At 43.4% G+C, this 8,844-nt stretch overlaps 1 long non-coding RNA gene across 1 annotated transcript; it reads right to left on the bottom strand.

Moving 5' to 3' along the window:
- Positions 1-214: 214 nt before the first annotated feature.
- On the bottom strand, positions 215-4,717 carry LOC142584281 (uncharacterized). The gene is made up of 3 exons (XR_012828750.1): positions 4,553-4,717; positions 2,997-3,032; positions 215-352 (listed from the first exon to the last, which is right to left on the bottom strand). It is a non-coding gene; the product is annotated as an uncharacterized LOC142584281 (long non-coding RNA).
- Positions 4,718-8,844: the final 4,127 nt, after the last annotated feature.

Raw genomic sequence — 8,844 nt, forward strand, 5'->3', positions numbered from 1 at the left:
ACAGTCATTCCAAATAGTAGGCTATTGTTGCACACAACTGCACACACGGGCTACTTGAAAGTCGTTTGTTATGCCAATGGCAAGTTCATAGTTTTAGAAAAAAATGTGAATGTAAAAATGCAACCAGAAAGGATATATGGTACTTGCCTATAACATCACTGACCCTGGTGGGGTCAAGAGCCTTTTTTGCCCCTTGGTGTTATTTCCGAAGCCCAAATGGCCCATGAGCTCCTCCTCTGTGAACACATGGTGAAGCAAGGCCCTTGCAAACTTTCCTGGTCCACCATGGCAGGCCATGGCAAGCTGTGCCAGGATAACCTTCTCAATGTGCACTCCTTCAACCTATGTGAACCTGCATGTTTAAGTAAATGTCAGCAAAACAGTTTTAAGCCTTTCAAGCACATTCACACAACAGCCCTACTGCAAATAAATTACAAAAGTACCTGTTGCAAATCTAGATTGCTAAACTTGACTGCTTACAAGCTTCTTATGCTGTCTGGACGCCACATGTTTCAGAAAAACAATCCAGCACAAAGAAGAATAATAAACCAAAGTATCCAAACATCTAGTACTTGAAAAAGGGGAGTACCAGCGAAACACAAATGACACGCACACAAGGAAACGGCATTAGACACGGACGGACGTTGGGACGGACCAGCGTCCGTCCCTGTCTAACGCCTTTTACGTGTGTGCGCGTCCTTTGTTTTGCTGGTACCCCCCTTTTTCAAGTTTATCATGCACCAACTGGCCCAAGAGCTTGCGCTAATCCACATCTAGTACTATTTATTGTGATTACCATTCTTAGGATACTTCATATTTTCAGGTGTTTGTCTCTATTTTCCCATCCATTTGTGTCAATAGGTAGTCCATGGTCTAATGGGGAGATTGGGCTATGTTGAGGGAAGAGTTCAAAATCAACCGTTGGAACAGCTTGGGTGACTGGGTATGCAACCTTGAGCATATGCCACTTTTCAATGAATCTCCTTCCCGCTATCTTGGGCAACTGCTGCTGCTTGTGTTGGCAAGCAGCATTAGGAGCTCAAAGAGGGACATGATTGTCGATCATTACTAAGATTACCACTACACGTCACGTTAGCTTGCTGTGCTGCAGAAGCAATATGTGAGATTCCACTCCACTGTATGAAATGTACATAAGCTGCAAGGACAGTATGTGCCAACCACCACCTCAATTAAATTAATCGACTCTCAAAGCACAGGCTGCACAAGATCACGGAGTGAACTCAGAAGTTTGTGGACAGTCAGTTGATGACCATGTCAGGGACCTCTAGGGAGACTCAGTCATTTCCTCGATGTGGATCATCGTGCCGTCATACATTGTATTACAATTCTGTCTGTCTCGTTGTACCACCGTTCTAATAGTCATCACGTATCACCACAATTCAAAATATAAATAGACACTTATATCTACTGTTTATTTAATCTTTATGGAGAATACTTTGAGCATGAGTTTTTGCAAAGATCATGAATTCTACAGCTTAAAGGAGCACTAAAGCAAAATTAAATTAATTAAATTTTGGTGTTTTAAGTGCCAAAACGACAATCTGATGTTTAGGCATGCCTTAGTGGGGAACTCTGGACTAATTTTTACCAAATCAGGCTGCAAGGTACCTGGGCAGTTTTGTATTTCACCTCCATCAAAATGCGGTTGTTTGATCCTGTGACCTCGTGCTTAGCGGAGCTGTGCCAACACCCCTAAGCAACTACAGCATGAAAGCACTAAAGAGTAAAATTATTTTAGATGTATCTGTACATGACCTTCCTACAATTCAAGAGATTCACTCATACCGTGACAAGAGGCTGAGTAAACTGTAAAAGCAGCAAGAGGAAAGATTGGTGGCAGTGCTGCTTTGAAGTTACCACACCCGCTTGCTGTGACGTCATGGATTTTGATGATGTCTGTTGAGGTGTAGCAATTTTTTTTACAAATAAAGATGTTCTTCATCGTATTCCAAAAACCCAAAATAAAAAGCGCCAAGAACTTTTACAGAACCAATACAGCCCAAGTTTGAAAAAATACTTGGAATCCATGATGCGACAATGAGGTGTCAGCACAAAGATTTTAAGGCGATACTCAGAAAATTGAACTTTGAGCTTTATTTTCTCTAATAATCAAACTACCAAGAAAGTTACAGAAGTAGTTATTTAAGACGATGCTTTATTTTAAATTCATTTAAGGTGTCATTAGTGTCCCCTTAATACAAAACAAGGAATGCACTTGGCTGCGTAATAGGTTAACATGCATCACTGGTTCTCATTAAGGTAGGATTATCAGTATAGCAAAGGGCATGCACTGGCTGCCCCAGAGGGAAGCCCTTCCACTTCCCCTCAACCTCCCAATTTCCAATTTCTTTATGAGCAGTGATGCAATTTCTGTATCTTAACGAGACATAATGCCAAGGAGATTAAAAATGCCATGCTGGCTACAGCATGTGGTGACCGGCACTTCACACCGCCCAGCTCGACATCAATCTTTTTTGGAATTTGGCCCTTGAAATGTAGAAAGCCTCGATCACTGCTCGTTTTTTCAGCCAACTTTCTCAAGGGGTGCTGCTGTTCTGGTTTGATACCTCTAGCTGTGCACTGCTGTATGACATAGGTCATAATACCTTCGTTCTGGTAAAACTAGAAAGATGTGCGCTCATGCAGACCACTAATGTCCACACTAAGTTTCTGAACGCCCCTCTCATATCAGGCATATACACTGAAAAAGGCACATTCTGCGTCTAATATGTTCACAAGTGGCACTGAAATTCACTCCCAGTCCCGGTGCATTGCAAAGTCTTTAAGCTGAGTGCTTAAAGGCACCATGTCTACTAATGAAGGCACTCTGCGCCAATTGATCACTGGAGCAAATGCGTTGCAGTTGCATCAGCAATGTTGTTGTTTTTCCTGCTTCCTGCAATACATTTTCACGGTATCACTGTATTTGATCATCGTGACGCTACAGAATGGATGGCCAAAGAATTCACTTTTACCGTTCCAGCTGGGGCCTCTCCCGGCTCATTTTGAATCTGAAAAAAGATGTCACTATTAAAACGTGAAGCCACGATGCAGCAAAAGCGACAATCAAAAGAGCTACATGGACCATTAGGCTGACATAAATGGACGGATACAAATGACTAGTCATTGAATACACTAAAGTGTGGCCGCTCTTGCCAATGGCAGTGTGAGCTTGTCAAAAAATTTATTTCACATTCCTCTAGTTACTTTAAACATTATTTCCACGCATCTACTTAACTGTTATGGCCACATATTAGAGGCAGCTCCTTCATATAAAACCAGTGTAACATTCTTTTACTCCCCGTCTACCTGATGCTACTGAAGTTTTGCTTACTCTCAAAGAAAGAATTTCACAGAACTGCTCTTTCGACAAAGCATTATTCCAAGCTTGTGGCAAAGTGTCGTGATTTAGTCCACAACGATGCGCTCCCCTTTCAATCTGTTCACTCTATAGTGCTCTGATTCAAAGCAAAAATAGCTTTTCGACATAACTAGCTACTTCTACGGTCACAAGAAACAATGCTAATTATTGATGTTTATGTTGCCGATAACGTATACATGCCGCCTCGAAACACAGTGGGACAACAACGCAGATATGCCAGGCATCTCGTTCCTTTACTGATTTTAAAACTATTGTTAAATCAGTTGCTGAAGTGCGAAAAGCTGCAATTTCACGAAATTAGATTATTTTGAATGTTGTAGGACCTGGAGTGCCATGAAATCTGCCTTTCCGTGAATGCAAAGAGCGCCTACGCGAAGCCGTTTGGGCGAAGCACTCGATGGCGTCGAACGGAGAAGATGATAAAAGAAAGTTGAATGCGCGCGACCTGGGGGAAAACAAAACACACGCGGTTGGCAAGGCGTATGACTCGATGATTTCGCAGCACTCTGTGGCATCACCCCTATTGTATCTCACGTATCGCATGTACACCCTTGAAATTCTTTATTATTATTGCGCGACAGCCTCCTCTGTGTTTTCCGATCGCGCGAACATCGGCCGCACGGCGTGTCAGATAGTAGCTTTGAAGCACCGCGGAGTCACTCGATCCTGAAGGGAACAGCGCAACAGAATACACTTCCGCCAATCCCACCGCAACCCCCCCCCCCCTTTTGCTGAAAGCTCGCTCACACGCCTTGTACTAGCGTGGCGCAAACGAAATATCTTCGATTACAGTACAGATCGGATGGTTTCACGTCGCATTGTTTTGCGCTCATTAATAAGGCTAACTCAATCGGTGCTCGAACACCGTATCAGAAATCATGGCGTACAACATGCCCTGTTTTAGGTGGCACCACATAGCTGCCTTACGCCACCACAAGCGGAGTGTAAAGTTAAACCAGGACAAAACTCCACGTTATCTACCACAAATCTAGTGCTGTACAACCCATTCTCGCAACGGAAGGATAGTACTAGGAATGAAAACTAGAAAAGAGGCGCGCGGAAGACACGCACAAGCGCTGAAATCATTTCCCCGCTTCCGTTCACCGCGTCGCAATGGACGAACAAGGGGAATTCGAAACACTCACTCACCCTTGATGTCGCTGAGTCGGAGGCGATCATGGCGATCTTCGAGGCAACAAGTCCATAAAAAGCGAGCAACACGCAGGAATATTCCAAAGATGTCACAGCGAAGCACACAAAGAACACAGAAAACGCAGGAAACTCTCACGCAAACGGCGTGCACGAACTCGCCGGAATGCGCCAAGCATCAACAGCGCAAACTCGCAATCATACATGTACACTCATACAAATACACGCTTATATTATCATAAATTATACTATCGGATAACAAATTATGTAATTTCATGTTATTACAGAACAATTGTTGCGATTTGCAAGTGTATAAAAGTTTTTGCTTCGCTTCTTTGATGAACTACTTTCTTTAGCGCAGTAACGCAGTGCACCGGCCGGAGCTAATGGCATGCGCGGGAAAGGGCGCCAAATTCAAACGTCACAAACGCCGCGCTAATTTGTGCGCGCACAGTTTTCGTCGTGTGGATTTAAAAAAAAAAAGTAATGCGTGCCGCAACAATACGAACTGAACTATTGACCAGAAAAGTACAGAAACGTCGCTGTTTGTGCTTCTTATTTCGACGTCATGGCAAACTGCAGGCGGTCTGTCGTCCCATTCTTTAAACATTTGTGCGTGTGCTCCTGCGCTGTGCGATTTGTCACCGAGAACGTATAGCAGCGCAGATTGTGCTTGGTGGCCGAGCAGACTCCGAACACATTCGCCAGCACCCCGTCTAGGTCACAGAAAGGAATTTGGCCTCCATGTGAAATATGAGCACCATGTCGTACATATCGGCCAAGCTTTTCGTTTCGTTCTGTATAGCGCGCTAACGGGTAAGCGAAATGCACTCTGTAAAAACGATGTTCACTCCTTTCTCCGCCGCACCCACCGTGGTGGCATAGTGGCTGAGGTGTTGCTCTACTAACCCGAGTGCTTGGGATCTAATGCCGGCCGCGGCGGCTGCATTTCGATTGGGGTGAAATGCAAAAACGACCGTGTACTGTGCGTTCGGTGCAGGTTAAAGGACCCCAGATGGCAAAAATAAATATGGCATTTCTTACTACGGCGCGGCTCATAATCAAAGCGTGGTTTTGGCACGTCAAACGCCAGACTTGAATTTTGTTAACGTTCTCCGCCACCTTGACCATATTTAACATGGAGGCATGCAATGCCGTTTCCTAACACACAGCCAGGGCACTGGCCCCTTATAATGGACGCCGATGGAAATGCAGGATGTGTCCAATCATCGGTTGTTTGTCACTGCTTGTAGGGACGTTTGTCTTCTCAAACTGCATATATATATATATACATATATATATATATATATATATATATATATATATATATATATATATATATATATATATATATATATATATATATATATATGCCGGGTGTTTCTGCTAACTTTAGGCCGAGTGTATAAACTCTATGACGACGCGACTAAATGCATGTTGCTCCCTTTGGTATGTAGCGTGTCGCGCTATTTGTGTATTTTTGCTTAATTAGCTAATTAGTCAAGCATAATTAACCAACTTCTGAAGCAAGGAAGTTAGGAAAGAAATTCCAATTAGAAAGTTGCAGAGCTGTTGGCAACACGTCCGAATACACAGTTTCTGTCTTTCTATCTGTTAAGTATGATTGTTTTTCAGCTTACTGCGCATGCTCGCGAAATAGAAAAAGCACCACATGACATATGCCCGCCTGCGTCGTGATTGCACTGCTCCTAAGCCTTCTGCGCACAAACGAAAACATACCATTTAACCGGTGTGAACACATGTCTGCTTATCGCCATCATGAACCGCAGCGAGGGGAGCACGTCGCTGGCGTCAATACCACAGCCAACGCCTTCGTCACTGCCCTGTCGCCTTTTAAGCGGCAACACACCCTGCTCGATGGTATGCTCGTTTGGGAGCGCTGCAAGCACGGCGCGCAAGCGGATATGTCAGGTGATATTTTTTGTATTTCACGGGCATCCGCAGTAAGCTGAAAAACACTAACATTTAATAGATAGAAAGTGAGAAATTGCCTAATAGGACGTTTTGCAAAGTGCTCTAGAGCTTTCTAATTCGAATTTTTCGCCTAACTTTGTTCCTTCAGAATGGCTAATTTTCTTGACTAATTAACTACTTAGGAAAAATACAAGAATAGCGTGACACGTACAAGAGTGAGCAACATGCATTTGGTCGCATCGTCTTATGGTGCATCGGCATATTTTTCAACTCTGAGTAAAGTTAGCTGAAACACGTGTATATACGTCTATGGTTCAAGTAACGTGAAACAACACCCTGTATATATGCAATGGTGATCAAGTGATCAGTAAAGCAACATATATGTGCAAAAGACGCACACATACATATGTGCGTGTGTTTCACATGTACTTCGAAACTCAATATTGCTCGTGACTCAATTTTATTCAACAATAAGTTAACAGCATTTAGTCAACGACTTTATTGTTGGAAACTACTCAACAATGGTTCAATAGTCAATACTATTCAACAACATGTTAAGAGTATTTAGTCAACGACTTTATTGTTGAAAACTACTCAATATTAGCTCAATAATACTCAATACTATTCAACAATATATCAACAGAATTTAGTCAACGAATTTATTGTTGGAAACTACTCAACAATGGCTCAATAATACTCAATACTATTCAACAATATACCAACAGAATTTAGTCAACGACTTTTTTGTTGTGAACTGCCCAACAACTTTACTGTTGAATTATTGCCTGTGGTTTCAATAATTGTTGAGGTATTGCTGAAAGGCTGTTGAGTCAACAATTCGTCAACAATATGCCAACAACTTTTCAACAGTCATTTTCATAAGGGTCGTGCAGAGAGCGTGTGGGAATTCGGATACAGAAATTACATCAGCAAATATATATGGTTCAGCATTTGAAAGCTTACATGCCCAACTCATCTTACGTTCAGTATGGAACATGTGTATTTCTGTGGTGGTCTCTCTGTCTAGTTTTGAAATCGTTCTCACTCCTTATTCGTAGTGGCCGCATATGTTGTGCAGAAAGATTTTCGGGCACTATACTCTGTTCCATACACAGCAGCCAACGTTGTGGAGCGTAGAGATACTTCTTGCAGTGTCTTCGTTCACATTTGAATATAGTTCGATTTTTTCTTTTTACTGCAGTCCTGGGCAACTGTTCTTTATCTAGGGTCAGCGTTGAGTCCGACAAGTTTTAGCCCTTATAACCAAACACACTGTTGTATACGCCTGCTAATGCGTTATTTTAGATAATTTTTATTTTTGTTGTTTTATTGTTTTTTTTATTTGCAACCCGTCGCGAGGAGCCGCAGAAGCATGCTCGCGCGAGCGAATACTATTGGCGCGCAGCGATGTTTGGACGGAACGCGCGGAGTAATTTTTTTTGACCAAACTTCTTGAACAGCTTCCACAGGGCTGAGTGCTATGTATGCAACGGAGTATATGGTTATGCAATGGCGAGACTGCCATGCACTCCTTAATAAACAACGAAAGCAGTGCGATCCTTTCAAGACTGCCAATGTCCTCTTCCCCTGCGTGTTACCTCTACGCACAGCCCTGCCAACTGCCGAACGCCGTCAGGTGCTTTTTTTTCTAACTTCTGTTTGCTTCCGCCGGCATGTCGGTGCCAAAAAATGCGAGCGGCCTACGCAGACGCCACGTTTCGCGCCAGCATTTTGCTCTTGTAGCGTAGTTCCGTGTTCGCGATGCCGTGTTGCTGTGCCTTCGGATGCACCACACGTGAAACTGATGGCAAGCGACTCTTCCGGATTCTATCTGCATCGCCTCCCCCCCCCCACAGGTGCATTTGCACCTCCGGAAGAAACCACCACCCACCACAACCACCCCACCACCACCACATCACCACCACACAGCTGTAATGCGTAGTCGGACCCTGCAGAATTCCTCATACAATGTTAACAAGGGAGCAGCAGCAGATCCGAAAAAACAATTATTTGTTAACAGGCAATTATGGAATCACTGGTTTAAAGGCAGTCCTGCTTTAACCTTTGAATTTTTGTAGGTGCACGCCAGAAACAGATGAGTGAAAGCGAAATTTATATAAATTACGGTTCACAAATCGGACATGCCAAGACAAACGTTTCCGGCAATACATTTTCACAAACCTCTTCCGACATTCAATCCATGTCCATGTCCTCCCAACAAAATTCCATGTCCCCAACGCGAGACATACTGAAACGAAACACTACAGACAGTCGCAGTATGCGCTGGAGCCTCAGTCAGGGCAAGGAAGTGCGTCTCCATTTCTTGAACAAAGGTAAAACCTCTTTCTGAAGGCACA

This window comes from Dermacentor variabilis, chromosome 6 (genome assembly GCF_050947875.1).
Source record: "Dermacentor variabilis isolate Ectoservices chromosome 6, ASM5094787v1, whole genome shotgun sequence".
NCBI classification, from domain to species: Eukaryota; Metazoa; Arthropoda; class Arachnida; order Ixodida; family Ixodidae; genus Dermacentor; species Dermacentor variabilis.